The sequence below is a fragment of the Corvus kubaryi genome, unplaced genomic scaffold (assembly GCF_017639235.1).
Source record: "Corvus kubaryi isolate FWS band 111438036 unplaced genomic scaffold, C.kubaryi_AGA036_p1.0 68, whole genome shotgun sequence".
Classification (NCBI taxonomy): domain Eukaryota; kingdom Metazoa; phylum Chordata; class Aves; order Passeriformes; family Corvidae; genus Corvus; species Corvus kubaryi.
The window spans coordinates 7644704-7671957 of NW_024582056.1; the positions used below are offsets into that span (position 1 = coordinate 7644704).

At 42.0% G+C, this 27254-nt stretch overlaps 1 protein-coding gene across 1 annotated transcript in view; it reads right to left on the minus strand.

Annotated features, from left to right (window-relative positions):
* The window catches only part of FBXL7 (F-box and leucine rich repeat protein 7), a 287995-nt gene that overhangs the window by 185073 nt on the left and 75668 nt on the right, over positions 1–27254 (minus strand). The window contains exon 2 of the mRNA XM_042048815.1: positions 25453–25718. The gene's annotated coding sequence lies outside the window, so the exon portion shown is untranslated. The remainder of the gene's footprint in view (positions 1–25452; positions 25719–27254) is intronic.

The window sequence follows — 27254 nt, forward strand, 5'->3', positions numbered from 1 at the left end:
ACCACCATCCTGAATTCCCCTGCCTTGTCCCGAGTACACCTTCCACAACAGACAAAGCTGAGGCCTTCAGCCAACACTGCAAAACCACTTCAGTCCCAGAAGCAGTTTGCAATCATGCAAATTGTGGCATTTTAATGCATAGGCACAATGAGACATAGTGGGACTGTGGAAGCCAAATTAATTCTGGCATTTCACAGCTTATGTCTGACCTTGCAATTTTAACATAGAGGTTTTTCATTTGATTTAAAAACCAGTGTTGGCTGGTGCAATCTCCAAAAACTGAGCAAAGAATGAACTTAAGATACATTGCCTCATCACATTGACATCTGTTGCAAGGATTTTCAGGGTTGGAAGCCTGAACTCTGCTAAACAGGGGGCTGTTAGTTGGACTAAGAGAAGTACTGATGGAAACATAAGACTTTCCAAGCACCATGGTTTTCTATGCTTCTCGGAAAGAAGTTGTGGCCTTCTTTCCTGGCGTGGCCAGGTTTCCTTCCAGTGACAAACAGAGCAGGCTGAGGGTTGTGCCGGGGATGTTCACAGTAGACCTCCACACTGTGGGCACTCCCTACACAGGGATGTGGACAAACTCTGGAAACCCCTGTCTAGAAACAACCTGCAGGAATCAAAACTGGGGAAAGACAAAGCTTTGTATGAGTGAGGTGTATCTTCTCAAGAAGCAGCAGGCGTTGCATGATCACAGGGTGCTGGACAAAGGACGCTCCATTAGACCAAGCTTCTTCTGACCATTGCACCTCCATAAGCACAGTTTCTTCTGCTTTGACCACCACCCCCACAAACAGAGCTACACCACATGCACACCAAAGCCTCATTTCACATCCTTTCTTCCCGTCTGGCTAGTTGTAGTCTCAGCTTCTTCTGTCCCATGTATGCCAGACACCTCACTCAAAAAAGCTTGCTTTCACCCTTTGACCTTCCCTCCCTTCTTCCTGCCTCTACGGTCTTACCTCCAAAGCACACTCTTGCATTTCCACAGAATTTTTCTCCTCAACACTTATCTCCACTAACTTCCTTCTACATTCAGTCTTTGTGAGTATTCCCTGAACCAATTTTCTTCTGGTCTCTGGCCACTGATGCTGCCAGTTCCATTCTTCTGCCTCAGACTGATGTTAATGCAAAACATTCTAATAAAATTCACAGTGGCTCTTGAATTGTTCAGCCCTGATGAACTCCCTCCCAGTTCTTTCTTCTTTTCGTAAGGAGAGGCAGCAAAATTTAGCCATGCTAAAGGGAGTTTCACCAAGTTTCAGTCAGACGGTTTTGTTGTGTTTCAGAACTTTCTCAGACATCACACCTGAGCTGTCCAGCCTGCAGCTAAAATGTCCTATTTTCCATTGGTGGTGTCACTCCCTGCACAGCCAGCCTGGATTTCCTTCCAAGCTTAGTTTGACTTCCTCAGTTTTCAGTGAAGAATTCACAGACAGCTCTGTACAAGGTTTAGTGAGGGGAAAAAAGTCACTTTGCTGACCCTAGATCTCCTCATGGGCCTGGCAGAATCATATCTTGCCCAGTCACTGGGTCACTCAACTCCCAGATGGAGCTGAACTAGGTTTCTTCTGAGGCAGCTTGCACGCACTGAGAGCAAGCTGTGTGTGCCTTCTCCCAAAGGCAAAGCCAGCCAATGGTGACCCCGTTGTCAGTAACACTAATACCACTGTCACCACATCCTGCACTCTTAACCAAGAACCAGAACTTGGTTTGTAAACAGTAGTGTGGTATGCTGAGAAAAATGGATGCATGAAGAAGCATGCACAAGAAGCTCTTTCAGTGCTGCAGGCTGGACTACTGCGCCACAGTGAAGGAAAAGTGCGTGTCTATGTAAACATCAGCATTCACATGTTGAAACAAAGATAAGGTGTGAACATCAGCCATGAACCTGCAGGGGACACTGATGGCAGCTGTCTAGATGCAAAAGAACAGTTCAAGTATCAGCCCATGAAGAGCATGTGTACTTCCCCTCACAACAGGACAGTCTTGTTTGTATGCTCTGCTAGGAGGTTTTCCACATAAGAGACCAAGATTCTCTGCCTATGGCAAATGCCCCAGTGGATGGCAAATGTCCCAGCAGAGTCATTCTATCACGCAATGCAGCATGTTCAGTGAAAGGGTTCCCTCCAGTTTTCCTCCCCCCCACACACCTTGCCTTGTCTTATATTGTCGTGGTTTAGGAATAGTATTCCCCAATATAGTGTTCCCAATTAAGGGCTCCAAACCATGCACTGCTTGCTCGCTCTCTCCTCTCCCTCCCTGCAGAGGGCTGGAGAGGAGAACTGGAGACACAAAAGGTAAAGATCATGGGCTGAGATAAGAACAATTTACTGGAAACAGCAATGAGATAAGAAATGAGCAATAACAGCAGCAGTACTAATAACAGAGTGTACAAGAGGAGAGTGATTCCCACATGAGAGCTCACCACGAGGAACACAATGCTACCCCCACAACTCATGTCCCTCTACATGACCAGGAGGGACCCCTTCCCCACTACACTCCCTGAACATGATGTGAGGTGCTGTAGAACAACCTCAGCATCCTGGCCATGCCCTTCCTGGTTACTTCCAGGAAAAATTGACCCTTACCTAGCCAGAACCAGGACACATGTGCCTATGACTAATTTGGGAATTCACTGTAAAGAGAGTATCCACATGGAAAGCCAGCACAATTAGCATGTGTTTAATATTTCCAGAAATTTTATGAGACATCATTTAGCAGGTTAATTTCTGGCTCAACTAAACCAGTGGATTGCTTCTGAGAAACAAGGTACCATTGCTTCCTTTTTAACATTCAGATCTACTGTTCTAAAGATTTTTGCTCATACATATTAAATCTCTTGTGCATGTCCTTTGCAGTTAAGAGAAATATAACAGTGGTCTTACTACAAAGTGAGCCAAGAGCTGAAGCATTACTTTTTCCATCTGACTTTCGTTGATACTTCCATATTATGGGACTCTTCACCACACAACCTCCCCCTCCCCAATGGCTCCAGGAGGAGTCCACCCATTTCATTACCCCAAAACTTTGCTCAGACGAACACCTGATGACAATGCAGAGTGCAACCTACCACCTAAGCTTTAGCTTCAGCATATCATAGCCACAGAATAGATTTTAGATTCTAGATTTTTACATCAGAGAGATACCATATTCAGGAAAACAGTTTTGCAAAGGGATGGAGCTCATCTGAAGTTTCCCTGAATGTGGGAAACTGAGCAGCTCTTCTCATGGTACAGTCTAAGAAGGATCAGCCACATCTGGTTTTACCCCAAGTAGATCAGTAGTCAACAATATATCCGTACTATGATTCCTCTTCAAAATTACCATCAGTCTTCAACACAAAGACAGCTTTATATTACAGCTGGTGATGGGGTCAGTGGCTCTGACCCAGGAAGAGATGACCAGTCCAGAGAGATGGTCCCAAAAGGAATCGCCTTCCCGAGGCCCGGTATCTTCCCTCAGCTGCTGGCAGAGGGGCCCTTGCAGAGGCTGTCAGCTCTTTAGTGATTGTCAGCTCGTGATTCCAGCTCAGCTCTACAGGGCAGCTTCCAGGCCAAGCCAGACCAGAGAGAGAGTCGAGAGGCTCATGTGGCTGGTTCCGCACGGAAGGTAGCTTTATTGTTGGTCCCCTCCGGCAAAGGGGGGAGCCAGGGACGAGAACTCACTCTGCACAGGGGCCAGAGGGCTTGCTTTTATAGGCATACAGGGGATGGGTGAGGACCAATGGGTTACAGAGAATCTGGGATGGGTAAAGGCCAATGGGTTATGGAGGATCTGCATAGGGTCTCCTAAAGGATTGTGGGTCTGTCTTTTCTCGCCGTGACCAAAGAAGTGGTTGCCTTTCCAGGGAGTCCTGCTGGGCAATTACAAAATCTCTTACCTCAGCAGGAATCCCTCCAGGGCAGGGGCTGGGCATACCCCACAACTCCCCCTTCTGTATTTACTAAAAAGGCATTCCCAGCAGCCTTTCTGCAGCAACGTTGGAGGCAAGAGAACATAAGTAACACAGTGATAATTACAATGAATACCCACAAAGCTCCCTTAATCAAAGATGCAATCCATCCTGTTACTCCCCATCATCCAAAAAGGTCATTGACCCAGGCTCTTATCTACTTTTAGGTCTTTTACTAGTTCTTGTAGTTTCTGGATGTTTGCCTGGATGGATGTTGAGTGCGAAGAAAGATTGAAGCAGCACATCCCTTCAAAGTCTTGGCAGCCATGTCCGTGGGCAAGCAGTAGGTAGTCTATTGCTGCTCGATTCTGTAGGGTTGCGTGTCTGGTAGTTTCCTCATCTCTTAAAAGATCGCTCAAGGCGGCAGATGTCGCATTAGCCTGTTTGCTTAGCCAACACCCTAGGTGATTGATATCCCCAAGGGCCTTGAGTGCAGCTAACCAAGGGGTGAACACGGAAGCTGCAACTTGTCCTGCCTTATTCCAATTGTAAATGTGGCTGTCACAACTTTCGTCAAACTCAGCAAAGGATCTCTTTTGCCATGTTAATGTGTCTGTTTGTCTCCAGTTATGTAATAATGTGATATTTGGGGTGGGGGTAGAAAGCTTGCCAAGGCTACAGGGACCTCCTTGGAGGTGTGAGGGGATCCCGGCCCATACTCTGTCACCACAGACAAGAAACACTCCCCAGGGTAACACTTTTGGGTGGAGAGTGGACACAGAGAGTACGTGGCTGGTGTAATTGCACCAATCTTGACTATTATAGGCTTTGTTAAATGGTGATGTGTCTTTTCTGTATGTGTTTTTTGCTTGGTCGATCCCTGGCCAGCATTGGCTTTGCAGTCTAAAATAAAATTTGACACAATATGTTGCTTTGGAGGACCCCAGCAGGTTTAATTCTTGGGGTTCATCTCGAGCATTTGGCAGAATCTTTGTCCACTCATCCCAAGTGTCTACCGGGTTGGGCCTCTTACCTGTGGTGCGGAGGAGCTCTGAGTTAGTGATGGGCCAATCATCTGCTACTAAAGGAATTCCTACCAGGCACATAGAGAGTGGGTTGTCTACGCTGCCCATGGACAGGCACAGATTGTCTTGATTGAGTGTCTTTGCTAGGGTCACCCAAACATTATGGCTAGGCTGTGGGACAAGCCAGCTGAAGGCACGTGGTATGGTGAAGAACATCGAGGCAGCGGTGAGGACAGCACCAAAGTAGATAAATTTCATCTTTGGACAGGGATGGGGCTTCTGAGAGGGAATATAAGCGAGATTTGTTAGCTTTGTGGTGAGAAGGGAAGTTTTGGGGTTTAAGGAGGTTTGACAAGGGTTGAGGGAAGGGGATATTTTGGGGTAACAAGGGGTGATAACATATAAACTAAGGATCAGTTTTTCAGGCTGTGTCTGGCCTACGGCTTGACTTTTGCTATAGCTTCTTGTTCAGCTTTCTGTTTCGTCTGCTGCCATGTGGTGGGACGATCTTTTTCCTGGTTGGTGGGCATTCGGCGACGTCTTCGCCTCCATGCAGAGCTGGTCTGGTTTTGGGGAGGTCCTGTATTTGACTCAGGAGAGTTCTTGTTGGTGTTTGTAGGAGCAGTGTTTGTAGGGCCTAGGTATGGTTTTATATTTTTTCCTGGGAACCACTTCGGGCCAGATGGTAGCTGGACACAGGCATAGCCTCTCCCCCAGGTAATCAATTGGAAAGGCCCAGAGACCTGGTGTGATTCAGGGTCCTTTACCAGCACTGGTGGTTTCTCTGTGAGCTTAGCTTGAGTTGAATTTGAGAAGTGGTGGAGTACTGGTGGGTCAGGCTCTGACGATGTACCATTTAGGAAGTTAATGACATAGAGAGCCTCACAGAGTCTTTCAACAGGAGACAAGATTTCTGTTTCTCTCCGTTGCTGATTGAGGACTCTTTTGAGGGTTTGGTGGGTCCTTTCTATGATGGATTGTCCTGTGGGGTTGCTAGGTATGCCTGTCTTGTGTTTTATTCCCCATTGGTTGAAGAAATCTTCAAACTTACGAGAGGTGTAGGCAGGCCCATTATCTGTTTTGATTTCTTCAGGGACTCCCAGGGTGGCGAAGGCAAGAAGAAAATGCTTGATGATGTGGATGGCATCTTCTCCTGCATGGGCTGACACAAACACTGCCCCAGAAAATGTGTCAGCTGACACGTGCAGCTTTATATCTATACTTATGTCATTTTTCTGCAGGGTATAAGTTTAGTTTGGTTTAGAACAGAGATTTTTCAACATTTCATCACATGGATCATCTTTCAATATGGATTGGCTGTTATCTCCCAGGCCTTTGAAGCAGCTAAAGCAACTGCTTAATTAAAGGTAACAGCTAACAGTGGTAGCTTTTTGCATGGATACTTTCCCTTTTACCACACTAAAGCCTGGTAACAAGCACATGCTGTGTGTGGTACAAGCCTGGGCACTAGGCCATGGCCTGACCTTCCTCTCTGAAGGTCTCAGTAGTCTGTGTAGTTCTCCCTGTGATGGCTTCACACATCATTCCTTGCCCAACCAGGCATATTTAGGCTGATGGCCAGAATTCAACTTGGTAAGGCAAGTGCCTAGTCTACACTGACCTTACTCAAATGCTGGTAAATGTCCTGGATCAACAAACACCATTATCTTTAAGACTTAATTTTTCTGGAAGCTTTCAACCATTAACAAGGCTAAACAGAATACAGAGTTGCATTTCCTAAAACAGACGCTTTTGTGACTTTTGTCTTTTTGCTGATCCTTTCATTGACAGGGATCAAGTTAAAGACTCTGAGGAACTTAAAGCATTTCTAAATCCATTTCTTGGCACTTATGAACTCTAGTGACCGGGTTCAAAATGGTAGTAATAAATTAATGAATAATTCAAAACCACTTATGGAAGTCACCCTCAGCAATTTCCCTTCACATCCCATGTACTGAACAGTGAAGACAGCTACAATGGTTGGCTTTATCAAGACATTAAAGCTGTTACAAGGGTTTAAAAGATAAGAATAGCAGCACACACAATTTCAAGTAGAAGTTACATTATAAATGGGGATATCAAGCCAATGTTCTCATGAAAGCACTCATTTAGTGAGTTTAATGAGAGCAATTTGTCAACAATTTCACACACCATTTGCCTAGAATTCTCCAATGCAGGATTTCACTGCACGCTCCTCCTCCCCAAATAAAGTGCATGTTGTATACAGTTTTGCCTATCATTAATCATCTTTTCAGCACTGCAAGTTCAATGCTGCTGTCCCAGTAGGAGTCCAAGGGAGCAACATAGCCAAAAGAGGGAAAAGTCATGGGAAAAGAAGAATATAAATGTTCACTTCACCAAAACAAAAGTAAAAAACAAAATACAAGAGCAAAACCCCCAAACCCTAGTAGGACTATCCTTGCCTGCCCACAGTAGCTCCTTCTAACAGCAACTTCTGGAGTTCTACTTTTTCCTTGAGCTGAGTGTACAACTATCAAATCCAAATTGTGCTTCTTTCAGCTTAAAAGGTGGCTAAGACTACCAGTCAGTTTAGAATAAGAAAAATACAAAAGCTAAAAAAAAGTCAAACCACTTCCCCCTCTGTCATCAGGTCCTGGAATTGTTGCATTTTGTTTTTCAACTATGTCCAATTCAAAGATAATGCTTTCTGAAAAAAAAAAAAAACAAAAACCCAACAATTCATGTATTGCTTTAATAAATAACTAACTTAAGTCAGTTGATTGTCAACATTTTTCTCCTAACCAAGATGACTGAAGGAAAAGCAGATGGAAAGTAATTAAGAAAACCAGGAGTGAGGTTAGCTGGAACTAACTGATACTGTTGGTAAATCTGGGACTCATAAATGATTCTCATCCATGAAGGAAAAGAGGCAGATGTTTCTGCTATTTCAGCAAGGAGCTAGGGAGAGCAAGTAAAAATGAGAATAAAAATCAATAGAAGAACAATGAACCTGTAAATATGCAATCCAACTGGTATTACACACTTCCTTCTTTTCTCTGACACTCCTAGTAAGTTTGAAGGCTTTGAGAAGTGGAGAAGGAATACCCTGACATGATCTTATTAAAAAAATTCAAGACACCAACAACTATAGCTTACTTCATCTTTTATGGACTTGTGCAGTAGGAATATGGACAAAAGAAAGCACTAAGTTTACTTTTAAATATCTGAACTTTTAAAGATGTGTAGAAAGAATTGCCAGTTCTGCACTATGTTGTATGTTATGCTTAAAAGATATTGAAAACCTGAAATGAAGTAAAAGAAAAAGGGAAATAGGTGGAGCTATAAGTTTCTATTGAAAGGATCGCTCCCTTTTGCAGGAAAGGCATTTTAGGAAGGTTGTGAGAAGAAGGTGGAGGACAGGGGGAACTGTACCAAGCATGTCTGAAGGGGCAAGGCATGGCTCAAGCTATGAAGCATTTCCATGGAGACAAAGTGCTGCTGTCATCTGCATTGGCAGTATTTTCAACCCAGCAGTGCTCTGTTTCACTAACTGTGCTCTTCTGCCAGAGGCATCTGAAAGGAGAAGGTTGTTTTCTGAAATGCAGGAAATCAAGAGTTTACTATTTTGGCCTTCAGCAATTATCAATAAAAGGTTAAACAAAATATTGTCTTGCATAGGCATAAGTATAACTGCATGTTATATAGCAACCAGAAAACCACTCCTTTTAGATTTGTTCTAAGTCTGTTTAAAGATATGTGTGTTCCTCTGAATACTTACCCATCCACCTATCTTTCAACATTTAAAAAAATACTTCAAAAATTGCCCCAGATGTATGATACTGCATCTGAAGGAATTAAGATGTTCCATCTCAGCTGCTATTGAGATGCTACAGGCTTTTGAGAGATTCTCCTTCATGGGGGAAAAAGATAAATCCATACAGAAAGATCAGGGATATATATTTTTTTTAAATTAACATTCTAAACATTCTATTTTTTTTCCTTCTTGGAAGCTGTTGAAGGGTTGTCAATGGTTGGCAAGGAAAAAAAAAAGAATAGCCTGCTTCCCTGACCCCAGTTTTCCAGGTATGAACCTATTCAGATTAGTCAAAAAGAAGCTATTGCAGAAAATAAACAAATGTTGAGGGGTTTCCCTATCTCTATTTAGATTTAATCTCTTTTCTGGCTGCAGTAATACATGGTATGCTACCATCACTAGGCTCAAATTTAGGAAAGTAATTACTTAGAAACTTCAGATCTGAGCTTTGAAAATGCACCTCTGGCCATAGTTTACAGTGTGGTTACAGTCAGAAAAGTCCTGTAAAAATGACATGAAGATGATGCAATATTGTCAGCCACAGAAAATTCTATTTGTTCAATTAGCAAGGTCAAAGGATTTTTGTTTTTTCTTTTAGTCCCATGCCACAAAATTTGATGTGGCTGAAGAGCTGCAGAGTGCATTTCTGTGTCATAGAATCATTTAAGTTGGAAAAGACTTCTAAGATCATCGAGTCCAGCTGTTAACCCAGCACTTTGAAGTCCACCACTAAACCACATTCCCAAGCACCACATCTACATGCCTCTTAAATATCTCCAGGGATGATGACTCCACTAGGCAGCCTGTTCAGATGCTGGACAACTCTTTCTGTGAAGAAGTTTTTCTACTCTCCAATCCAAATCTCTCCTGGCACAACTCGAGGCCATTTCATCTTGTCCTGTAACTTGTTACCTGAGAGAAGAGACCAATGCTTGCCCCACTCCACCATACTTTCAGGGAGTTGTAGAGAGTGATAAGGTCCCCCCTGAGCCTCCTTTTCTCCAGGCTAAACATTCCCAGCTTCCTCAGCCGCTCCTCACTGGACAGGTGTGCCAAACCCTTCACCAGCTCTGTTGCCCTCCTCTGGACATGCTCCAGCACCTCAATGACCTTCCTGAATTGAGGGGCCCAGAACTGGACACAGGACTAAAGGTGTGCCGTCACCAGTGCCAAATACAGGGGGATGGTCACTGCCCTGGTCCTGCTGGCCACACTATTGCTGTTCCAGGGCAGGATGTCATTGGCCTTCTTGGCCACCTGGGCACACACTGGGTCATGTTCAGCCAAGTGTTGACCAGCACCCTCAGATCCTGTTCCAATGGGCAGCTTTCCAGCTACCCAAGTGCAGGACCCAGCACTTCGCCTTGTTGCGCCTCAATTGTCCTTGGTCCATCGATCCAGCCTGTCCAGACCCCTTTGCATAGCAATAGGCACTACAGGAGAAGAAAGACAGACTTAACATTTTGCACATAAAGACATCCTGTGGACACTCAAGAGCTACCTGAAAAACTCTGGAAGCCTTGGACCATATGGATCTTTCATCAGCAGAAACTCCTGCATGATCAAATCCTTCTCAAAGGAGAATCTGTGAGAGCCACAGGAAGTGCCAGTGGCTGTCTCAACACCAGGTTCTCCTGCACACAGACTCAGGGCAGTGGTAGAAGCAGGATCTCCACAGAACTGGCTTCACCCATAGGTGAGAGACCAAGGGTATGTCTATATGGAGAGTAATCCTCAACCCCTATTGTGAACGCCGGATCAAATACTTCCTCTTGGAAAAGTACAGATATACCAGGAGTACTCATTGTAGTTTCTTCCTTATTATATAGCTAATCCTACACCACACATCTTTCTGCAGAAGGATGTGATCCTGACCTGAATTAGCTATAGGCACATGTAACACTTGTTGCTTAAACACTAAACCTCAGACAACTGAAGATGAGAGTGTATCAGTTTTACATAATACTTGAACTAGTTCTATTACCACATGGTGAAATATAGTCACCACCTTAAGGATATATCACATGGAAGAAAGTGGATAAAAGGCTGTAAGGATGCTTTTAAGTCCACGCAGTCCCACAGGTAGACAGCCAAAAGTCTACAGGTATGCACAAGAAAACTCCATCCACAGCCCCACATGCTTCAAAGCTTTTTTTTAAGTGATCATGGTGCAGGAACCAAAACTCCTAGAAAGAAAATCAGAAAGGCAGGCTCGGGATTCCCTCTGATATAAAATCATACTATACCTCATGCCATCTTTGTGGAACTTGCTGACACGGGAGATTGTGGAGACAGACAGCATTGTCAGATTCAGAAAGGATCATGCAAATTTATGGACAGTAGGTCCGTAAACAGAAAGGGAACAGGAGGGAATGCACCCTGTAACATCCCTCATCCAACTGTGGATCCAGTGCAATCCAATGGGAATGGACCAGGGAAAATGACTAAGGCTGAACAATCTTATTAAATAGCAACTACAGTTATCCTTGCTGCTAGAGAGAAAGTGTACTGGGAAACACAGCTGGTCTGATTCTGCAGAGCATTTAGAGAATCTATGCCCTTCTTGATAGGCACTTAAAATCTGTACTCCTTGCAACTGCATCAGGAATCTGTGTGACATTCAGGAGACAGGCCTCAAAACGATTGAAGTCTGTGACCGTGTTTTCTGTACTGGATAGAGCTGTGTTAACATTGATATTATTATCTAGGCAGCCCTAGAGTTATTTCATTATTTAAAAAGTCTGAAGAAAACCAGCATTGTAGTTTTGTGTTCTTTTATCCAGCTCCCGTCTGCAATGATGGTGGAGTCAGGCACCAGTCTACTGCTTAAATCTAGCATCTCAGCCCTGTCCACCCCCACACTGCTGTTCCCTAATGCATACTTGTGACAAACTTGGAACAACATCTGACCTTTGAGGCCTCTATCCACTTCCCTGCTGCCTGCCAACAAATTCTGGCTAACACTTAAAGAAGATATCTCACCACTGACCTGGCACAGTGAGGCCCCTGCAGTTTAGTAAAACAGTGCCCCAAATACCCCAGGATTCCTAACCCTGCACACTCACACCCCCTGTTCGTCAGAATAGTACAACTGAGCTTTATTATTGCATCATTATTAATTTGAAGTATGTGTGCTCTCTTGCCTTCAAAAATAAAAGAAAAAGTCTGAATTCAAACAGTTAGAAAAGGGCATGGGAATATAAATAATCAGGGGTAACAGTCAAGAGCTTTCTGTAAGTGCTTTGTCATTTCAGATGAGTTGATGGAGGGAAAGTGACTGGTCTCACAAGTCATCTTAGGACTTGCTACACCTACACCTAGATATATATATATACTTTTTCATATTCAGGATGGCTGTCCCCACTTTAAGCCTTTCTGAAGATGTTGCTAAAACTTTGGAGACTGTATATCTTTATGTAAGATATTTATGAAGTTAGTGTAAAATTTAGAAGCTCTCACAAGAAAACCACCTGGCATGTTTAACAAATTACAGTAGGACTGGGTGCTTAAGTAGGTACCATTGATTTTAGGATATGTCACTGCAAGGTTTGGAAAGGGGAAACCTAGGTCATTTTCCTACAGAAATCTCAAGTTTAGTGAGTGTCTCAGAAGATCACTTGGGAAAAGCAGGGATTATGTCAGATGTCCTGGGCTCATGTTGATCTAATCCAGTTGCAAGACTTTTGGTGATGAAGACAATTTCTCCAGTACTTCCATATGCTTGCCATGAGAAGCTTTTCCCTAATATCAAACTTGAATCTTCCTTGCTGCACCTGAGCAGATTTTGCTCTACCTACCACAGACATGAAGTGCTCACACATATGAACACTTGCATCCTACCTCCTCCCTCAGTCTCCTTCCTGTCTCTGAGACGAAAGAAGCCACTTCATTACATCCTTCACTGAGATAAATACTGTTAAGAGCTCTGATTGTCCTCATGAGTGGTCTCAGATTTCCTCTCTCTAAGCTGTAAATGTCTCTAAGCACAGCACCCAGAACAAGGCACAATATCCAAATCAAAACCTTATCAGAACTGACTGTCCTGCACAGGGCTGGGGCTCCTTCGCACACAGCCACCCCTCCATTTCTCCCTTGGATTGGGAGTTTTGCCTTCTAGGCAGCAACTCTATATTGCTGATTTATGTTCAGCTTTTGGCCCATCTGCAGGCTCTGTGTACAGGCACAGACAGCTGTATTCTCTTGCCTGTTTGAGTTGCTGTAGCCTCAGTGGCAGTGATAAGTAGACTGCTGCAGATTTACAGTCAGTGAACAGATGACTCAAAATTGCACAGACTTCGCTTTTATTTCCTCTTTATCAACAGACTCAAACTCCACAGGGTGTATAAATTCCACAAACTTCTCTTTCTTTTTTGGACTTTGGAAAAGTGCAGGTCAGGCAGTGAGGGTCCTTTGTACAGGACATTGCTTATCCCTACAATGCGCTTGTGCTCAAAAAACCAGTTTGTATTCCCTCAGGAATATACAGTTTATACATAAATACCTCTTTCTTATTTGGAAACACTCCTCAGTCTGTGATTTCAAGAGGAGTTCAGCTACTCAAATGTGGGTCTCAGTATGAAGATAATTGGCCACACCAAGCAATGTGCAGTAGGAGACTCAGGACTGGGAAGAAAAGTTGGTCTGCTTTGTAGTAAGTGGCATTAGATTTACACATCTGGAGTTTAAATTCCCAAATCCAGCAATAAGCACAGGAAAAGCACTAGGGCAACCGTGTTTCTAGGAAACTATTGACAGTTGCTCAGTAGGTAGGAACAAGCAAGGAAGAAATGGTTAAGGAAGCTCAAAAAACCCTCTTAGAGCAAAAACCTACCAAAAAGAAGTAAAGGGAAAAAAAAAAAGATAAAAGAAAAAATAAACAAAATTAATATCTCTGAGAAAAAGTGATACTACAAAAAAGATAAGGCCTGGTTTTTAAGTCATTCTTTCAATAATTAAGATAATATTTCTTGTAATATATAAATAGGAAAAAATTGAACTGTTTCAAATATTCTACACTCTTTGAATACAAGAAAAGGAAAAAGTAAAAACATTTTTCATCTGGAAGAGAAAACCTGAAACAATCTCTACCAAAATACAAAACAGGTACTTTAAAATTACAGTAGTTGTTCACTGCCAATTTTAAAGTTACAGAAAAAGGTTTTCTTGCATATTTTAGCATTAAACCTTTTCACTATGGTAAATCCGTAAAAAGTGAGATATTAACAGGATTCCTTATATATACATATACGTAAAACCAGTTAGTTGTTAGAAGACACTTCTTTTTTTAAGTATGTAAATCAGAAACTTGTCTAGAGTTAAATTTAAGAGGTAAAAAACCTTATGAAACTCAATTGTACATGCTTGCCAATTTAATTTCTTATTGACAAGTATTATAGTAATAAAACCTAGCCATAAAATGCACCTCTAAAGAAGCCAAATAAAATTAGAATTTTTTAAACTAAAGCTAGTGTCATATTTGGTCACCTCCATTAGCCTGAACACCCCTGAGGTTTTTGATGTGCAAGCACAGCTTAGGCTGGCCCTGCAAGTGCAGTTGCTGATACCCACCAGCCATGCAGGCTAAGTTGCTCTTTAAATCATTCTCATGCCACTAAAAGATTACTCTGCTATGACTGTGGCAACGCAGAACCTGCTTTACAAAAAGGTAAATCATCCATACAGTGGAGTTGGGCAGACAACAGAGCAGGAAGACGGGGCCACTTGCATTTCGATGAAGCTAAACTTCCCTCTTCAGTGATGTCTTCTTCAATTCTTTTAGCCCTAGCTGCCTGCTCTCCACTTTCAGCCTTTTTTTCAGAGGAATAAGCAGTGGAGTCCAGAGAATAAGCAGTGGAACAGAAGAGAAGGAAAAAGACAGAACCAAGGATGGACTGGTGACTAACCAGTGAGCAGCGCATGTTTGCTCCTATTATTTTAAATAAACTTTTTTAAAAATACATGCCCCTGAAATGCCCACATTAATGTAATTGATTTACAGGACGCCTCTAACCACTAGACCAACAGCCCACAGAAATAAGTAGTCATTACAAAAGAATGTTTCAGTATTCCTTGCACAGCTATTACTATTCTAACATTAAGGAAGAAAAGCATTCACTCTTTCATTCAAGGAATTCGGCTACTAATTTTTTTCCTGCGAAAACTGTTTTGCTGAAGATACCAAATCCTTTCCTTGACTGGAAATTACCTCAGTATTGTCTTTATTAAAAGCTTGTTACTTAAACCACTCTGGACAACTGGCCTAGCAGAATGCTGTGTCGGTGCATCTAGGTCAACACACAGAGCTCCTTTAATTAGGGAAAATGTGTCTCATGGATAAAATCAAATTGTGCTACTAAGTCTGCTCCAAGCGTTAGGTGAAGAGGATCTCAGGGCAGACCTATTTCAGGCAAACTTTAATCTTCATCCATCTTATTGCCACAGATTTAAATGTAACCACATATATCATCAGAAATCTTCCCCTCTATTAAAAACTAGGCATCAGACATTGATTCATTGGGCTATACTGATTCAATGATGGAAGCATCAGCAATCCATCTCAGAAAGGGAGCCAAAAGCATAAGGGATAGTTCAGCTTATGGGGTGTTGCTGTTAGAAAACTAAGAATGTATGTCAATCAACCCCAGACTCCAGTGTGTGGGGAGAGAGGGGAACTTGAATACCACTACACAGAATGATGTGGTCCTACCGCATACTCGAGCTTGTTTGGTTTACTGTAATACCCAATCCGCCAATATTAATTTCTTAATGAAAACCTTGCATCTGGGAAACAACATCAGCATCAAAGTGACAAAATCCACATCCTGCTTAAATTTCCTTCACTTGAATGACATATCCATGGAAAATCACTGCAAAACAAACCAGAGCTACAACAGAAGCAGACAAGAAAAAAGTACTGTGTTTATTAAAACTAAAAGCATGTCTTTTTTCCAAAGAAGCCAAGCCAGTATCTTTGCTACAATCTACTCAGTTAGAAAAAAGAACCAAAAATAAGAACTAACACACAAAACCGACCAACCAAAAACCCCCAATCTCTCCCAAAAAAACCCCATCCCCCCAAAACCCCAACCCCCCCCAAAAAACCCCCAAAAAACCTAACACCCAACAAACAACACCAAAATATATATAAAAATATCAACAACAAACAAAATTTCCCCCCAAGCCCCATGAAACAGAATCACACAGGTTTTCTGTTGAAACTAGAAACCACTGTTCTGTTGAATACCTTTGATAAAGAAACAGGTCTTTCTGTAGTAGAAGTGAAAGAGTTAAATTCTAGATATCCTAAATACCCCCACCTTTCCCTGCTGCTGAAGCTGTCTGCACATAATTTGAGAAAGTTGAATTAACGGAAAAGAATACTGTATACATAACACGTTAAACTATGAGTATGAAAAGAATGTATGTGAAAATCCTGCATATTTTCTGCTTGCCTTTAATTAGAGATGGATTCCTGATCTTGATTATCCCAAGCAGAAAATCAAGACCAGTCCCTGAAACCAAATAGTCTTCCCTTTTTGGGCCTCCTCTTGATTTATGTAGGGCTTTAAACAACACAAAAAACCCCCAGAGCTGAGGTTACTGTTCTTTCACATTAGTTGCTTTTTCTGAGGCTGTAAATGGGCCTATGCTTTACGATATTTATTTCTTGTTATGCCTTATATTCCAAGATAAGAGAGAGCTGAGAAAAACCACTACACAAAGTGATACACTTTCAAAATCATATTTTGTTAACCATTTTATTATCTTTTGATTAGGAGTCCTCCCATTTTAAGATGCCCCTCCTGACAACCCATCTTTTTGGTTTGGATACTACTATGCCACTTTTAAGACAATTAAATCCATTGTGGAGTATTTTGTGATAACTGCTCTTGGCTCATTCAAAGTAGCATCCAGATACCTTGAATAGCTTATTTGACCTAGCGATGCTTCAGCCACTTTGTCACAGGAACTAAGGCAATGATATTTTGGGAGAAGCTACATTTCCAGATGTGACACAACAATATGTCAAAGTCAAAATTCTGAAGTAGTTGCTTGTGTGGTTCACAGCTTGCAGGGGGAGAGATAAGAATAAGGTAAAAGGAGAAAGGGAAAATTATAATGCCAAGAATAAATGGCATTAACACTGTGAATTAAAGGGTTTACCATCACACATTTTAGCTGCATGTTCTCTTCTCGCACATACAGAGAAAGATTTGAGGTCTACAGCTCCCTCACAGAACCTTGAAAGATTTAGAGTCCTCCTTCTGCCCCGCAGCTACATAGAGGAAGACAGGGAGGCTGAAACCACTCTCTGTTTCTTACCCTCTTAGGCAAAGCAGCCATTGTCCCTACCCTTAGGAGGAAGGAGAGACTGGCTGATCTCAGGAGAGACTGACTGACCAAACTTCACGGTCATCCAGCCCACTGGAGGGAATGCTGCATGGAAAATGTTGACACAGGAGCAGAGGGAATGCAGTGTGACCAAAGCAGGAAATTCAGCCCAAGTCAAGACAGAGCAGAGCCTGCTTCTGTGGGTATCAGGGCCTACATTGCCCTGAGGGTTGCAATGGTCTGGCAGGTTGCTAAATTAGATGTATGTGTTGGGTTACAAAGCCGTCACAAAAAATATCCAAGTCTCAACTCTTTTCCAAAATGAGTGAAGGTAGCAGGTCAGTAAGATGAAATGCTTACACCCTGGTCAAGTTCTCATTAGCTGAATAGTGAAAAGCAGAAAAACCTGCTTTTATGTTTTCTCCTAAAGCCACAGGCTAACACATCACTGTATGGCACCGACAGTTTCTAAAGTTATCATGAGATCAGCCATTATATCTCATCTTTGTTTTACAACTTTTTCATCTGTTTCACATTTCTTGTCTCTTTTGCACGGTACTTTTAATAGAAATCTGACCACCATGCCTACAGTACTGTACTGTACAATTAGCTTGGGGGATATGGATGACTCATCAGCAAGAACATGTGAGGAACACAAGTCCCAGCAGACTGACAGAGTCTTTACCTGCACAGCAAGAACATGTGCACAGACATGATAATTGAGAAGTCTGTATCAACTGCAGAGCATGCAACTCTCCTTGGCTCAGGTGGCCATATTTCCCATTCCGAGGAGTCAGTTTGAGTGGTTTCTTCTGAAGCTCCACACACATCTGGAGCCCAGCACTCATATGTCATTACTGCACCCCTGAATTTTCTATGAAGTCGTTCCCTTAATTTAATTTCAAAGCCCTGCAGGACTAATTACCTGACCAGTAAAGAAACAAGCAGATAATTCTGCATACAGATAAACATTCTTACATGTTTTTTTATTTGAAAGTGACTTCCAGTTGAAATTGCTTTAATTTAGACTGTATTTCTGTAGATCTTGAAAACTCTAACACCAGATTCTCCCTCAATTACCTTTTATAAGGTAACTAGCACCATTAATCACATCTAGGTAAATCCAATAATCTTGCATAGGCAAGTAACTGAATACTTACACTGTCTGTCACTCCCTGACATGCATATTACTTAGTCACTTTACAATACAGCTGTGTGGAAAAGCTTGTATATGATTAACATTGCTCCTCAGGGATGGAAGAACAATGTTTTACATAATGACTGACACAAAGAAAGGGAAAAGATTTATCTGGAAAGTTGTGATGGGCAAGGGGAAAATAACAAAAGTATACTGGAAAAGGGAAGGCACCAGTCACAATCTTCTTTCAAAGTAAAGTTACTATAATCATTATGAAATCTATGCATGGAAGCTGTAGACTATGCCTGACTCCTCTCACGGGCTTACAGAAACACACCATATAGCAGAAGGAACAGGAGAGTGAAGAAGCACTGCAGAACTGCATCTCAACTTTTATCACCCTGCAAACACTCAAGACCAAGCTGGACAGGGCTCTGAACAACCTGATCTAGTTGAAGATGCCCCTGCTCATTGCAGGAGGGGTGGACTAGATGACCTTTACAGGTCCCTTGCAACCCAAAACAATCTATGATTCTATGATTCTGCTGCAGGTCTCAAGGACACAGCATGATCTCAAAGATGGATAGATCTGAGTATTCTAATTGTATTTTCGGTGTTTCTCTTACATGAAAAGAAAAAAAAGGTATATCTAAGAAATGCCAATGTCATAGATCCTTATTAAGGCAGAGTTTAAATTATCAAGTGGTATTCTGCACTCTTGAAGCATTTGTGAAGTGATTGGCCTCAAACTCAAACCATCTTTTTTGAATGATTCCTGTAATGCACATACTTGCTTATCTGCTTTTGAAATCACATTGAAATGAACTGCATTCACTGAGCTACAACAAATGCCAGAAAAAGCTAGAACCTAAACTGTATAGCTTCGTTCTTAGGGACATGTTTCTACTTAACATCCTGTACTAATATGATTTTATTTTTACCTAGACGCTTTACTTTGGAGCAGCAGCACTAGAGATCAAAAGGAACATTAAGAGAAGTTCTCATCAGAGACTGTTTGTGATGATCTCAGTTTTGCTTTGCCCTTAATTACCAAGGAAAAATAGATTATTTTAGTAAGTTTTTGTCATGCTGTTTGAAGTTACAGCCTGTCATTAAGATCCATAAGAGTGCAACAGAGTACACCAAAATCAATACCACACTTTCATTCAGGGGAGTCTAGTGTGTATTTACGTTGCTGTAGACTCTGATGCTGTGAAAGCCTGCTGACTGTAATAAGGGTGGAGTTGGCACACTGGTACAGGTCTTGGCATTTCACCATGGAGCCCTTGCATATACTCAATGCTCTTGTGCCAGCTTCCTCTGAAGGAAGTGTATCTCTTGACAGGATCACTTTTTCCTGTGAAAAGGGAAGAGAAGAACATGGTGAGGTTTTACACGTAGACATGTAGTCTCCTCACTGACTCTGATCAACTGCAAAATATTTGCAACTTGGAAACAAAAAAATTCCCTTCTTTGCTCCCAGGAAGATAGGTTTGATACAAGTAAACTGCACTGAGAACATTCTGAGAACATCTACAAAATTAGGGAGGCAGGAGCATAGTGTCTTGATTACAGATAGTGACTCTAATGTAGGAGCTGTCCCGAGACTAAGACTTGTGTGGACTGAGGTGCTTATGGTCAGTGCCAAAATGAAAACAGGGTGTGAAATACAGAACTTAAACACAGAGGTTAGGGATGTGCTGAGCTGAGCCTCTATGGATTGATTAACATTTTCCAACTTCAGTAGAGTGTAGGGGCACATTTTATTAGAGATGTTGGTGGGCTAACACTGTAGGAAAGTTTAACCTCAGTTACATCTAGACAAATCAACCAGAACATCAGATTAGAAAATGACGAGTCCACATAATTCACTGGGGATATATACTCTTGAGTAGCTCTTTGAGATGACCTCCAACAATCCCACTGAAGGAAAAAGCTCACCTCAAATCCTACACAGGTTTCAAATTTAATTCAAATTTTCTTTAGGTGAGGGAAAAATATTTCTATTTAATACTGTTAAGCAACTATTTACAGTTAAGCATCTGTCCCTCTATAAAATAAACTAGCTGATAATCATGAGAGAAAAGCAAAGACTACACCTGTGAAGATATTCTCAGCTATAAGCAAAACAGGGTGATGTATATTATTAATGATATATATTTTAAGAGTCCCCAGGACGAGGCAATCTAGCAGACTTGGCAAGTGAAAGTAAAGGTCAGGAATCTGACTCAAGCATGCATTGATGACCTGCTGGCAATATACAGAACATGCTGTTTTAATGAATTCCACTGCTGGAACAAAAACTTGGTACAACCAAACAAACGAATTTGTTTAGCACAGTTGTGGGCTTTTTTGTAAACTATTCAATGGGGTGAGAGAAAAAGAGTTCAAAGCATACAGTACGGAGATATCATTTCCACTGAACAAATCCGATCTAATAATCAAATTGCCTGATTGATCTAGTCCTGAATGTATGAAGGCATTACCTAAATTTATTTTCTATGGGTTTCTTTACATTTTAATTGGCCCTGGAACTCTTTTTTTTTTTTAGCAGGATAAAAATTTAAATATACTGTCATAATATCCCTTGCATAAAAATCCTTAAAACTCAGAAAAACCTTTTCAACAGCCTTGTTTAACCCACAAGAGCAACACAAGAGTAATGCAGAGACTCAGCAAAACAGTATCTAAAAACTGGCAGTGTGCTGTGCAGTACTTCACAGCCTGAGGTTCTGGATATGCCATAAACCTATTCCAGGGTTACTCAGAATCATTGTCGATTGAGTCACACAGATGTAAATTTGCAATGCCCACAATGGCCAGGGCTTCTCTCATGGTGCAGTGATAAACCCCAGACACACAAGGTGTCTGGCATGCTTGTGTTCAGAGGCCTGATTAGCTAAGATTTCCTGCCGTTACTACCACTATCCAAAATTAAGCATGAAAATTATGGAAACAGGTCCATACTTAGAGTCATCATCAAACTGCTGCACAAAACAAAAGACTTGTGTGAACTGGAACTGTCGTAGTGTTTGGTAGCAGATAGCCAGAACAAATCTGATAGGCTCAGAAACCTGTAATCTTTCAGTTGAATGACTGATTTATCATTAAAAGGGCTGATGTTGCAGGTAAAAAGTGAAGAATCTGAGTTGTTGCCATAGTCACTTTGAATATTGGGAATGTATTTCCAAAACAGGACATTTCTCACCTTCAACAGGCCAAACAGCCAAATTAAGACAAGGCCATGATGATCACAATCAGCTAACAGTTTTGGATAGCAAACAATTTTCATCTTATTAAAAGAGAACCTCTTACAGGTATTCTCAGTTCTTGAATTACAGACACAGCCATAGTGATCTGCGGGTGTTAAAGCTTGCTTTCCTGATGAGTATGCTAGAAGGTAATTTCAATTATTTCAGCAGATAGAGATCTGCCTCTCATAAGAGATAAATCTAAACCAGCACAACACAGATGTTGTGTACTCTGTTTAAAGTACCAAAGCAGTGCTGTGCTCTAGAGAGCGTGATGAACTTGCTGCTTTGCTTCCTATTTTAATCATTATGAATTACTGATGTTACAGGTCAAGGAGTCTAGGGAAATTGCTAGAAGCAATTACAGTTCCAATTTGCTGGAAATAATGAGAACTTCCAACGATTTGTTAACCTACAATAATAGTACTGGCACACATGGACAGCTGTCAGCAGAAATTCCAGGTGGAATGTGTTATCTACTCTCTCAAAAATGATAGGGCTGTCTTCACCACTCTGCACCCAACAACCTTGACTCATATCCCTGCTTCAGTTGTCTCACCTTCTGTGTTTTGCAGTCCTTTTATTTCTTAGCAGCATAACTAAAGCTGTTTATCACACACAGCCTGCCACTGTTCTTCAGTTGCCTCTTACATTAATATCTTACGATATTTATTCCTTATTTATGATAAGGAAGATATTTAGGCCTATTAAAAGAGCCAAGAAGTAATAAGTCTGTACAGCTACATGGGAGTTTTGATTTTGGTTGCTAACTGAATGTCAAGGTAGATGAAAGAGGTAAAAAAAGGAGGAGAGTGCAAAAAGAGGGCAGAAAGACACATAAAATAAGAAGTAATTACAAGTGAAGAAAAATCAGGAATTAAATGAGAAAACAGCAAAAAAAGAGGTCAAAGTTACTGTAAATGTTTAATTGCCTCTCATATGTAAGTTTCCTCAGATTCTGAAGAAAACATTAATACTTTCTGCAATTACATGGGAAAACTGAAGTCTTTGTGACAGGCAGCTTCTCGCAGTCCTGTGCCCTGGGGAGAGATTCTGGGTTTTTTCAGAAGCAGGAGAAAGTAATGTCTATCCCAAAGAAAGGGGTGACATAAAACACTGAATGGACCAAAATCAAGGAATATGCAGAAAAACCTTACGGCAGAAAAACCATGGCTGATGGCTCCTGCACTCATCAAAAGAGCTGAAGATTTTGGTGAGCATGAGGAGACATTCCCTCTTCAGCAGTCACTTGAAAATGTACATAATTGTTGCCATGTCCCATACACCACAAAACTCCTCATCTCTGAGCAAACAACAACTGGATGAACATGTTAAAAAAACGGAAGAAGACTGATGTGCAGGAGATTCCAGTGCCTATGGTCAGAAGGGGCATCCATATATTAATGTCCTGACGGACTCAGCATCAGCTATGTGTGCAGGAGAGAACTGGAATGTGGTGGGGCAAGCTAGTTTCTCCAGAGCAGCCTTTCCCTTAGGATAGACAGCAGAGGTACTTATTAATAGACAGGCAAATCCCATGACAAAACTGAAGATGAAGCTAAGTATTAAGCTTTTCAGGTAGAGAATTAACACAAATGAGTTAACAAAAGCCTGTTTTTTAACCGAGAAAGAGGAGAAATATATTTTTCTACCCTTTTATAACTGTGAGGACAATCAGAAAATGCTTCCAAAATTGATACCATACGTGCAGATTAAAACCAGGCTGCAAGCCAAATCCTCCTCTTCAGTTTCGCTGGTGGAGCCCAGCAGACTGCCACAGAGCTACACTGAAGCAGCAGGGAAAAGAATTTGACCCTTTGACTGCTGCATCAAAAGCAGCTAACTTCCCACTGTATGTGGCGGTCTCCATTTTAAAAGCTACAAATGGCTTTGTGCTCAGAAACGTATCGATCTTCTGCTGGAATAGCTATGAGGTGATGTCCTTCGGCCCTGCTCTCTCTGAAATGACATTCCCTCTCCCCTGAGGCAGCGTAACTGGCATTCCTACTGTTGTCCCTGTCTAGCTGTGGATGTGTTGGATTGTATTTGTTGCTGATGTAGGAAGTTCCCCCATTCCCTAATCATTCCTCCAACATAGATAATCTGTCAAAAGCAAATGATGATTTTTAGGCTGGGCTATCATTTAGCTTCTTCATTATTCCACTGGTCCATACCTGTAGACTCAAGTAAAAAATGTGCTCTCCCATCATTTTCAAAGTCAGGCAATTCAAATGTCAGGGTTTATCTCATGATCACAGCTGGTTACGATTTATTTTTATGGAACAGAGGCTACATATTGTATACATGAACAAGAAAGTAGACTCCAGAAAGAAGAATATACATTACTTTGCAGTAAAGCTAAACGTGGAAATGCGAACCTTAAGTTAGCAATACCTCTTTATACCATGAAATTCTGGATTCTCTTGGGAAGGGCTGAAGACTAGAATATCTCACTCAAATGATCGATATAAAATGTATCCTGACTAAAAAAAGAGGTACTCACAGCATGAAAATAGCTGTTTTGCTATTCTGTACTAAAATACCTTATAACTAAACCTGCTAAAGCAAAGGAAAGTTTTGTTGTTGTTGTTGTCGTCATTTATGAAGAAGCTCACACCAAGAGCAACCTTCATATACAAACTCGATTTGTCCCTTAATGCACTTGGATACAGACTTAGTTCAGGGCATTTGCCCAAGCATTTTAGGGAAAGGCAGGGATGTCTCTAGCTCACAACAGACCAGCTGATGCAGAATTCAGTTTTCACGTGATGAATTTAAGAAAATGGGAAAGGCAGAGAAAAGAGCAGGAAAGAGCACTTTGGTGCTCTAATGCTATGTCTCTGCTGCAGACATGAAACCTTCCTTCAGTTCCTTCTCCCTCCTCAGAGCTTCCCACCATCCAGCCCCTATCCCTTCTTTTAGCTGTAGCCCATGTTTTCACCAGACCCCTTCCAACTCCCCATCTGCTTGCTGAGTGTACTGGGTTTGTGTAGCCAGGCTTTGGTAGCGGAGGGCTACAGGAGTGCCTTCTGTGGGAAGCTGCCAGAAGCTTCCCCATGTCCGGCAGAGCCCATGACAGCTGACTCCAAGATGGATCTGTGGCTGGCCAAGGCCAAGCCCATGAGCTACCTTGGTAGCACCTCTGGGTTAATGTATTTAAGAGGGGATAAATAAACAAACACTGCACAACAGCAGCCAGAGAGAGGAGTGAGAATATGTGAGGGGAGCAGCCCTGCAGACATCCAGATCAGTGCAGAAGGAGTGGAGGAGGTGCTCCAGGCACTGGAACAGAGATTCCCTGCAGCCCGTGGTGCAGCCCATGGAGGTCCATCCAGGAGCAGTGATTGACCTGCAGCCCCTGATGGGCCCCATGCCAGAGTAAGCAGATGCCCAGGGGAGGGTGTGACCCTGTGGGAAGCCTATGCTGAAGAACACTCCTGGCAGGACATGTGGCCCCATGGAGTGAAGATGCTGAAGCAGTTTGCTGGCAGGACTTGTGACCCTGTGCAGCAGCCTGTTCCTGAAGGACTGCACCCTGGCAGAGACTCACATTGTTTGTGCTGTTTATGAAGAGCTGCAACCTGTGGGAAGGATCCACACCGGAGAAGCTCATGCAGGACTGCACCCCATGGGAGGGACCCCACACTGGAGCAGGGCAAGACTGTGATGAATCCTCCTTCTGAGCAGGAAGGAGTGGCCCAGACAACATGGGATGAACTGATCACAGCCCCCATTCCCTGTCCCCTTGTGCTGCTGGGGCAGAGGAGGTATTGAAAATCAGGAGTGAAGTTGAGCCCAGGAGAAAGGGAGGGGTGAGGGGAAGGTGTTTTATGATTTGGTTTTATTTTTCATTATCATACTCTAATTTGATTGGTAATAAATGAAACTAATTTCCCAAAGTCAAGCCTGTTTTGCCCATGACAATAATTGGATCATGATCTCTCCCTGCCCTTATCTCAACCCATGAGCCTTTCCTTATATTTTCTCTCCCCTGTTGAGGAGAGGAGTAATAGAATGGCTTTGGTACGCACCTGCTGTTCACCCAGGGTCCACCACACTGAACCAGACCTGCTCCCTTCTCTGGCACCAGAAACTTCTTTGCAGTCCCTGTGTCTCCACACTGGCAGCATTCAAGGGAGTGCTGCTTGGATGCTCACTGAGAGCAGAGGAAACTTTGCTGTTTTCCACACAGCTTCCAAGATTCACACAGTCCAAAAAGTCCAGCCTCCATGAAGAGCATGCAGTCAATTTTCTCTAAGGCTGAAGCCTTTAATATGCTTTTCCAGAAATGGCTCACCTGAAAAAAAATAAACCACAAAACCAAACTCACCATAATTTTCTTGTACTACAATGTTTATTCTTCATAAGTTCTATTTTAAGATATGATTAAAGTTTTGGCTAGTCCTGAAACAATGCAACAGAAAGCCCCAAGACAGAAAGTTTCAGATATTTTTTTCTTTTTTTGGCAGGGGCAAAACTACACATAACGTCTCAAAGATGAAACTTAAGCAACCACCAATGACTGCAATGCCTGACCTACTTAATGTGGTACTGGGGAGAGACCAGTCTGGTAAAAGAGAGTCATCAATAACTTTTAGAATGGATGGTGATATTCATTGGGTTGAGGGAAAGAGCAGGCATGCTGTATCTTAAGCAGCCAAGCACTTCTACAGGCACTGCAGTTAATTAGCATTTTTGCTGGTATCTGCTCCCTTACATTTCCAGGAGCCTCCTGTCACATGGGAGGCCAGTACAAGATCAAGTAGTCCATCTCTGGATTATTTCTGCACAAGATAAGGTAATACGATCTCATTAGATCCTAATATAGCCAAAATAGTTTTATAAATTTAGTTTACCATGTGTTTCCAAAAAAAGTCATGTAGAGAACATCAATTAAGATGACAGCAAGGCAAAAGAAAGCTTATGGAGGGTGCTTGTAGCTACACAAATAAGGCTTGAATGAGGTGACAACAATGCTTACAATTGATGATTTAGCATTAGCATCTGGGGATCAAAACTTCCATAGAAGGTATTGAAAATAGTCAGGTCTAAGAGAACCTTCCCAGTCTCTCTTTTTTTCCTAGATGGGGCACTTCAGCATCCTTAGCAAGTGCTCTTCCATCCTCAGAGGGAAAAGGCCTGAGCTGGGGTAACGTGCCCAGTTTACCCACCACAGTTACAGATTGTATGCATTGGTTGGAGGAGTCCAGAGAAAGGCAAAGAGGTTGATCAAGCAGTTAGAAAACAGGAGCTATGAGGAAAGATCAAAGGTATGAGATTGTTTAGACAGGGAAGAAAGAGACATAACCATTTTCAAAATGTAAAGGATAAGTTTGACCAAGATAGGCAGCAATATTGGATGCTTACATATGATTAAAATGCAAAGGAGGAATTGAAACAGTGAGGAGGTGACTTGTCCAAAGCAACTCAGAAAAGCCAAGAACAAAGGTCAAACCCTTTCATGATCCATCCCATGCTCTTGCCTGTAGCCATTATTTTCCAGATACTGTTTAGGTGACAAGCTCTTTCTGAATGGAAGATACCAAATGACTGTGACTTTATACCAAAGTGAAGTTTCTACTGTGGAAGTCTTACCTGAGACTGTTTTATCTTTACTCTTATTAGTTGTTCTTATCCTCATTTGTATTATGTGCATCCAGCTGTCTTTATAATCTCATTTCTTTCCCAACCAAACAACAGTATGAAGAATAGCCAGAAAACCTATTTGTAAAAGGTGAGGTGGGTAAGGGATAAATAAAATGATCTAGCAGTCAGGTTTACTGTAGTCTGTTGACAATCATCCTTCCAGCTTTCAATTCCTTGGACAGCATGA